The following is a 7598-nucleotide window of genomic DNA, read 5'->3' as shown; positions in this document are numbered from 1 at the left end:
TGTTTTTGGATGTTAGCCCTTTATCAGACACCTGGCTTGCAAATAATTTCCCCCATTCCATAGGATGTCTTTGACTTTGTTTCTTTTGCTGTATGCTATGCTAAGTCACTTCAGTCGTGTCCGACTCTGTGCGACCCCATAGACGGCAGCCCACCAGGCTCCCCCCGTCCCTGGGATTCTCCAGGCAAGAACACTGGAGTGGGTTGCCATTGCCTTCTCCAATGCATGAAAGTGAAGTCGCTCAGTCGTGTCTGACCCTCAGCAACCCATGGACTAGCCTTCCAGGCTCCTCCATCCATGGGATTTTCCAGGCAAGAGCACTGGAGTGGGTGCCATTGCCTTCTCCAATGCATGAAAGTGAAGTCACTCAGTCGTGTCCGACCCTCAGCGACCCATGGGCTAGCCCTCCAGGCTCCTCCACCCACGGGATTCTCCAGGCAAGAGCACTGGAGTGGGCGCCATTGCCTTCTCCGTTTGCTGTATGGTAGTCTAATTGAGTCCCACGTGCTCATTTTTTTATTTTGTTGCTTGAGTTTTTAGGTGTCATATCCAGGAATTGTCACCATTGAGCTCCCTCTGCATGACCGTGAGTTTGCTCGTTCTCTGCAAAACAGGGACTCTGACAAATGGAAGTTTAGGATCCCAGACACAAGGAATTAGGCTTGAATATGTTGAGACCAGTCTTGTCTAGTTCAGAGTTTCTGCTGTAGGACCTAGAGAAAGTTTTTAGTAAAATGTAGTGATTGGATGAGGCTACATTGCAAACTCCATCTGTGTTAAGGGGACCACATCAACTCCTTTGGTTTAGTTGTGTAACCCGTTAAGTGGAGAACTCTGCTGCTGTGCAGAACACACATTAGAGGCTGCAACGGAACAGGAGTGTCACCCCACCAAGGCATTTGCCCTTGCTTATTAGGATTGCTCTTTTTCTGCTGCCTTTAAGTCTCTGCAACTTGGGTCTGAAAAAAGGACTCAAAAAGTTTTAACTGCCTCAGCGTTTCCCTGACCTCACGAGTAGAGGTTCCACAGATGTTGTTTCATTTGGAAGATCTTTTGCTAGGAATAGCATTCCTTGGGGGGAGGGGGTTCAAGTTGGACTGTGGGTGGAATGTCAGCTTTTATCTGTTTTTTTTTTTTAATGTATTGCTAGCAAGACAGCTGCTGGGACTGGAAAAGGCTCTTGAGGTTCACTTACTCATAGGGAAAGCTCTCATCTCCAGAACTCATGCTGCTCTCACGACTGCAGCCCCTTTTGAGGTTGTTGGTGGGAAGCCAGAAACGTTTGGAGAGTTCTGCAGATGAATCAACCTGGCTTTCAGCTTTAATTCCTAAATTCTGTTTCTATTCAAAGTAGAAATGGCATGGGTTTGTGTGAATCATCCACTTGCTCATTTGCATGTTAATATTTTATGTGAATATTTTTAAGTTTATTGCACCCTTAAAATATCTTTAAGGGCCATATACAGAGCTCTGGTGCTGAAGTGAAATGTTCAAAAAAACAATGTAGGGATACAGATGACTGGTATATGTAGGTAGGACTCAACACCTCTGCTGTCAGTGGCTGATTTATATTTGGGGATCTGATAACCCACTATGGACCTTGTATGAAGTCTGAACTGAAGTCAGTGGATGTGGACTCCACAGCACTCAGGAAAATCCCCTTCACCACTCTGCATCAACATAACCAAGAGCTGTTTCTATAGAGGCTTTAGAAGTCAACATCAAGAGACATGCCTAATCCACTAGAAGATGGTGCTACATTCATTTATTCCACCAGCGTTGCCTGAGCACCTACGGTGTGCCAGCTCCTCGAATGTCTGCTCTACTGCACCCAGGAGTCCTTATAACAGAGTAGTTTCTGTCCCTCTGAGTCTGGTGGTGAGGTGAATCTGCCAGCAAGCCTAAGGCCCATGTCACTAGTTTCCTCAGATAAAACAGTCACAGCATTGGGACTTCTGGGGGAAATCAGAGACAGCCAAAGATTTTAGCTCAGGGAACCTGTTGCAGTGGCAACATCTGTTCTGCCCCAAATTAGTCTGCTAGGGATGACTGGGCATCTGTCTGTTTTGCAATCTGGTAATAATCAGACCTGGAAATCACTAGGTGGCCTCCAGGTGACTGAGGGAACATGGCTTCTTGTTAAAAATGAAGCAAAAGAAATCAGAACACCAAGTTTCCCCTAGAGGACAAAGCTAAAGAGTCCGTACCACCTCACCCTCTAAATGCAGCAGTTCAGTCAGTACCCAGTCAGGTTTGGCTGTGATCCCTGAGTCAAAGTCACCTCAGTTCCCCACCTCTGTCTTTTAGAGTCTGGTCCTCAAAATTTTATCCCACAGGCCCACCCAGCAGAATTTACCCTTTTCTATAAAGCAAAATCTCTGGGAATGAGACCTGCTTTTGATTAGGTCATTTCAAGACAGTTTTCAAAGTTAATAATTTGGGGTCATGAGTGAAATGTGTGTGAGCTAGTGTGACGTGATGGTGAAGAGAAGTGTCAGCATTCACTGTGAGTCCCTGGGGGTGGGTGCATGCAGTGCTGTAAACACGGCCCACTGAGGAGTCTCTCGCCTTTAAGGAGCTGACGCTGCAGCCGGAGAGGGACTTCACATAAGTCAGTCTGAAACCAGATCCCATCTGCCACGTGTAAAGTGGGAGTGAAGTCCATTGCAGAACGCTGGATGCGAAGTCACATGACCTGGCTTCACCAGTCTCTAAGCTGGGCCTCAGCTTCCTTTCTGTAAAAGACCAACCTCTAGGGGTTATCATAGGAACAGTAAAGTACTTTCCACTGAGCTTCTGGGGATCTGAGGAGGTTTGGCCACTGAACTTGGGTCCAAAAGCCTTGGGAGACCTGGAGCCACCCCTATCTTGAACTGCAGTCGTATATGTGATGCCTTGAAAGAAAGGGATATCCCTCTAAGCCACGAGGTCCCAGAGAGGGCACAGAGGAGTTTTGTTCAGACTTCTGCAGGGCCCCATCCTGTGCTGTACCCCATCACTTCCACCCCATCTGTCCTCCCATGGGCTACTCAACTGCTCCACTCAGCTGGGCACAAATACAGCAAGACCTTGCTGAGGGTGTGGCCGGCGCCGTCACTGGCTTGCAGATGGGAGCAGGGAGTTAGCCATAGTTTTGGGTTGGCCAAAAAGTTGGTTCCGGTTTTTCTGTAACATGGAAGAATCCTAACGAGCTTCTTGGCCAACCCAGTACATTCCAAATGTAGGCATTATTGTCTTACTGCAAGTCCAGGGCCAAACCAGAAATCCGGTTTTGTCAGTCCAATTGAGAAACCATTTCTTGAGAAATTTTTTGAACAAGTACTTGTGCCAAGCATTAACATTCAGAATAAGACATGCTCATATCTAGGCCAGCATTTCCCAAACCAGGTGCTGTGGAATCCTAAATGTTAAATAAAGGACCTCTTAGTGAAGGATCCTGTGCTTGTATCAGGGAAACCTGCAAACTATCTTGGATAGTTTGATGCTTTGAACACAGCCCTTCCCTGATCCCTTGCTCTTTACTTGTCCACTGGTAGAGAAGCTGAAGGATTCCTTGAGGGAAATTCCGGGCAGTTCAGTGGCTAGGACTTGGCGCTTTCACTGTCATGGCCTGGGTTCAATCCTGGCCGGGGAACTAAGATCCTGCAAGGCTCCCTTGGGGAATTGGCCCACCCCTAAGCACTCCGAATATGGTCTAAGTACGTAAGACCTTGCTCTGAAAACTAGGTAGAGATGGAGCTCCCCCTTCGGTGGCCACAGAACTGCTGGCAGAACTGTTCTCAGCTCTCATTCTGACCCAGGCAAAGTGAGAGTGCTCCTTGTCCTTGGAGATGGGCTTGAGCATCTGTTGTGTCACCAGGCACTCCCACAGACACTGTGCCACACCACGCATTACACCAGGACAGGCCTGGAGACATGGAAAGAAGGAAGCCCTCTGGCTGTGTGATCTTGGTTTAGATACTTCCTCTCTCTGGGCTCATGTCTCCATCTGTAGGCTGGGTATTGATTGGTCCTCAACACTGATGATATTTATCAAAGGCCTTTTCTTCCTCTGATGTTTGTTCCCCTGTGTACACGTGCAGTCCAGACAGTACTACATCACTACGGTTAAGTTTTGTGGAAGGGTTCTTGTTGGAATAAATGTGCGAGGGAGAGGAGTTGGCATAGCCCCCTAAAACAGCCCATCCTGCCTAGGAGCCAAGACTTGGTCTGGGGACTTCCACCGTTAACTTGCCTGGCGCACTTGGTCAGAAGAGTTCCTGGCTGATCCTCTGGGCTTGTGGCCCCCTCCTACTCCACTCTCCGAGGCAGGCTGGGGCCACGTGGCCCTGCCCCGCCCTTGCTGGCTCCAGTTTCTGAATCAGTTGCAGTGGCCTGCTTTCCCCGCCCTTCCCATCAGTCGGGAAGCCTGGACTGTGCACTGGGGGAAGCCACAGCCTTTCCCACCTGGCACCCACTGCCCCCTGCCCTTGGTACCTGTTCCAAGCCCTGAAGCCCTTTAAAGCTGCCAGTGAAGCCCTAGAAGACTGTATCTTGGTACTAGAACAGGTAAGAAAGTGGTTGATTTTCTCTCATGTAGTTTTCTTTGCCTGACTTGTTCAAAACCCAACTTAGCTGCTTCCTTCACAGATCACAGCAAGAGGGATTTGAGCTAGACTTGAAAAACAGTCCCAGCAAGAAGCTCTGAATTACGTCTTAGAAAAATGGTGTGAATTCTCTGCTCTGCATTCTTCTTTAAACCTTTGCTTTCATCAGCTTTGCAGGAGAAAAGCAGTCCAAAGAGCTATAAAGCAAGTTACTTCTCTACGCATTCCCTTCTGAGTTTTGTAAATCAACAAACCCACATTCTTAAATGGTTGTCATGGGTTACTGAGGGCTCTTCCACCGGATATTGCTTTGGTTTTTAGATCTTAATGTATTACTGTGTGCGTGAGTTATGGACATGAATTACCTTATCAGAAATTGACTTAAAATTCTCTAAAGGAAAGGAAAAAATAAAATGGCATAAGTTAGGCTTCTTCCTTCAGATGGTTTTGTTGCAACAGTATTCTGAAATTAAAATGAAGTGTTCTGCTTTTGCACTTTGCATGGAAACCAACTAACTGGTTTTTAAGTCCATGTGGTGTCCTCCAGGATATGCATCCTTTGTCCCTTAGTTGTGAGGTTTAGATCGCTTCCAGGTGTTTCGTGATTAATAATTCGGCTTTTATGGACAACTCTGTGGAAATAACTTCTTTTAGATTTTTTTTTTCTGTTAATCTCTCTTTTGGATTTTATTCTCCATCCAGAATAAATACTTGGGATAAAGGGCAAGAACATTTTTGTAGCTCAGCTCATGTTACACGTGGGGTCAGCTCATTCATAAGATTTTCAGGACCGTGATGGCATGAGGGAGTGGGTGGGGAACTTGTTTTCTCTAAATTTTTCAGGAAGTGGGCTGGAGGCAGTTTAGTACAGTGGTTAAGACTTGGCCTTTGAAGGCAGGAGAGCCTGGGCTTGTATGAATAGCTGCCTGACCTTGAACCCTCACCTAATGACTTCAGTTAGTTCACATGTAGAATACAGACTTTAAAACTCCTTAGCGGTACAGGAAAGGCAGAGAGAGTATTTGTAAAACAGTGTTGGTGCATAATAAGCACCCTGGAAGGCTCTTTCAAACCTGGGGCTTCCTCTGGGCCGTTTCAGACGCGAGGCAGAATTGAGACAGTCACCTCAGGGGCATTTTTTGACCTCTTCCCCCCTTCTAATTTAGCCTCCTGTTAGAGATGTTATTTGTTTGTTTAACTTTGCCCCAATCCGTGCTAAGGCTGGTGAACTGGGCACTGGGGAACCAGCAGTTCAAATCAGCCTCTTTCTGAAGGTCACCCAGACTCTCGGCCACCAGCTATCAGACCTGAATGCCACCAGTCCCATCTCTTAGCCACCCTCCTCAGAGGTCAGGTCTCAGGGATCACTTGACAGAGTGGAGGGTTCCTCCAAAGCCTGTGGACCCACCTTTGTCCTCTACCCTGGTAGATCCCTGGGAGGCCACATCGAGGCACGGAGAAATGCACCCAGGCTGGGTTCTAATACCGGCCATACCAATTCCTGGTCAATGGACTCCTCTGAGTGTCAGTTTCCCCATCTGTAAAATGGGAATGTTAATACCTGCGCTAGAGAATTACATGAAATTATAGAGCCCGAGCGGCTGGCACTTAGTGGCCCATTACTGTGGAAGGTCAAGACCATGTTCCAGAGCCTTTGGGAAAGTACCAGAATTAGCCATAAAAGATAGGCAGAAGACTCACGTTCATTGTCAGTCAACAAACACTCATCATTCATGGTGCTGGACGCTCGGGAGAGATGTATAACACAGGCTCCCTGCTCTTGGTACAGGTGTACAGCCCATCCCAAGGGACAGAGGAAACAGTGGCTGCCTGGGCCCTGCAAGATACCCCGCTTGAAAGGGAAGAATAATCTGTGAGGCAGAGATGGGGGGCAAGGAGGACAAGATAAGCTGGTGTGGGGGAGCCTGGCTTGCGAGTTGGGCCCCAGGGCTCTGGGGCTCTGGTCCAGCTCTGCCATCCTCAGAGCCAGGGTCTTCTCTCCAGCCTCCAGTGAGATTTAAGGCACTCAGGTTTCTTCCAGCTCCTTTCTTCTGGGCGTCTGCAAAGTGTCTCTGGAGGCCACACTCCCCACCCCTGTAACACTGTCTGTCCATGGTAGCTGTCCGGGACCCAGCCTTGGTCTTGGGAGGAAGAGGCATCCTGTCTGAAGTGGACAGTCTGACTCTGTGACCCAGAGAGGCTCCACGGCAGTCTGAGAACGGCGGCCTCTAAGTCTGTGAGAATCCTGGAGCTTCTGGGCTCTGACTACTCTGCACACTTTTGTCTGACAGCCGTGTCCCACAACTGGGGAGTAGTGTACCCCGGAACAGGGTTGCAGTCATCCTGGGAATGTACTCTGGAGCTTCCCAGCAGCTGCCAAGAGTTCTGTCTGTGCATCTCAGCCAGGAAGGCTCAATAGCCACGCCTGGAGAACTAGCTAGGACTTCCCGTTTGGGGCCATCTTGTGGGTGAAGAGGTAGATGAGTGGGGATGTAGCTACAGTGAGCAAGGCTGAGGTCAGGGCGATGAGTCTAAAAGGCCAAAGAGATGTGGACTTGCTACTGTGGCCAGCTGCTCAGAAAGGTCAGGCCCTGCTCGTCAAGCTTGCTGGGTGCCTCTGGTCTCTTGTAGCATGAGAATGCCCACGTTCTGGCTCAGGATTCTCTCACCACATCCAAGCTTTATCACCCACAGGCCTCCTCAATCTTCCCCTCAAGGAAGGGAATTTGGAGCATGCTATGACATGGGTGAACCTTGAGGATATTAAGCAAAATAAGCTAGACAAAGAAAGACAGATTCTGTATGATCGCACTTATGGGAGGCAACTAAAAGGAGTCAAATGTGTAGAAGCAGTAAGTAGAATAGCAGTTGCCAGGAGCTGGGGGAAGGAAGGAATGGGGAAGTTATCGTTCAGTGGGTTTAGAGTTTCAGTTTTGGAAGATGAAATACTTCTAGAGACAGACGGTGGTAATGGTTGCACAACAAAGTAAATGTACTTAATACCACTGACAT

At 48.2% G+C, this 7598-nt stretch overlaps 1 protein-coding gene across 4 annotated transcripts in view; it reads left to right on the top strand.

The window, feature by feature from the left end:
• Positions 1 to 4079: 4079 nt before the first annotated feature.
• Positions 4080 to 7598, top strand: part of IL34 (interleukin 34) — a 60706-nt gene continuing 57187 nt past the window's right edge. For 2 of the 4 annotated variants that reach the window (XM_055551563.1, XM_055551566.1), the window contains exon 1: positions 4085 to 4548. The gene's annotated coding sequence lies outside the window, so the exon portion shown is untranslated. Of the gene's footprint in view, positions 4549 to 7598 lie in introns of all 4 variants that reach the window. The other 2 variants (XM_055551567.1, XM_055551568.1) reach the window with 2 other exon arrangements.

This window comes from Bubalus kerabau, chromosome 17 (genome assembly GCF_029407905.1).
Source record: "Bubalus kerabau isolate K-KA32 ecotype Philippines breed swamp buffalo chromosome 17, PCC_UOA_SB_1v2, whole genome shotgun sequence".
NCBI classification, from domain to species: Eukaryota; Metazoa; Chordata; class Mammalia; order Artiodactyla; family Bovidae; genus Bubalus; species Bubalus kerabau.
Note: the sequence above shows the minus strand (reverse complement) of the source record. Positions and strands in the feature narration are given on the sequence as shown.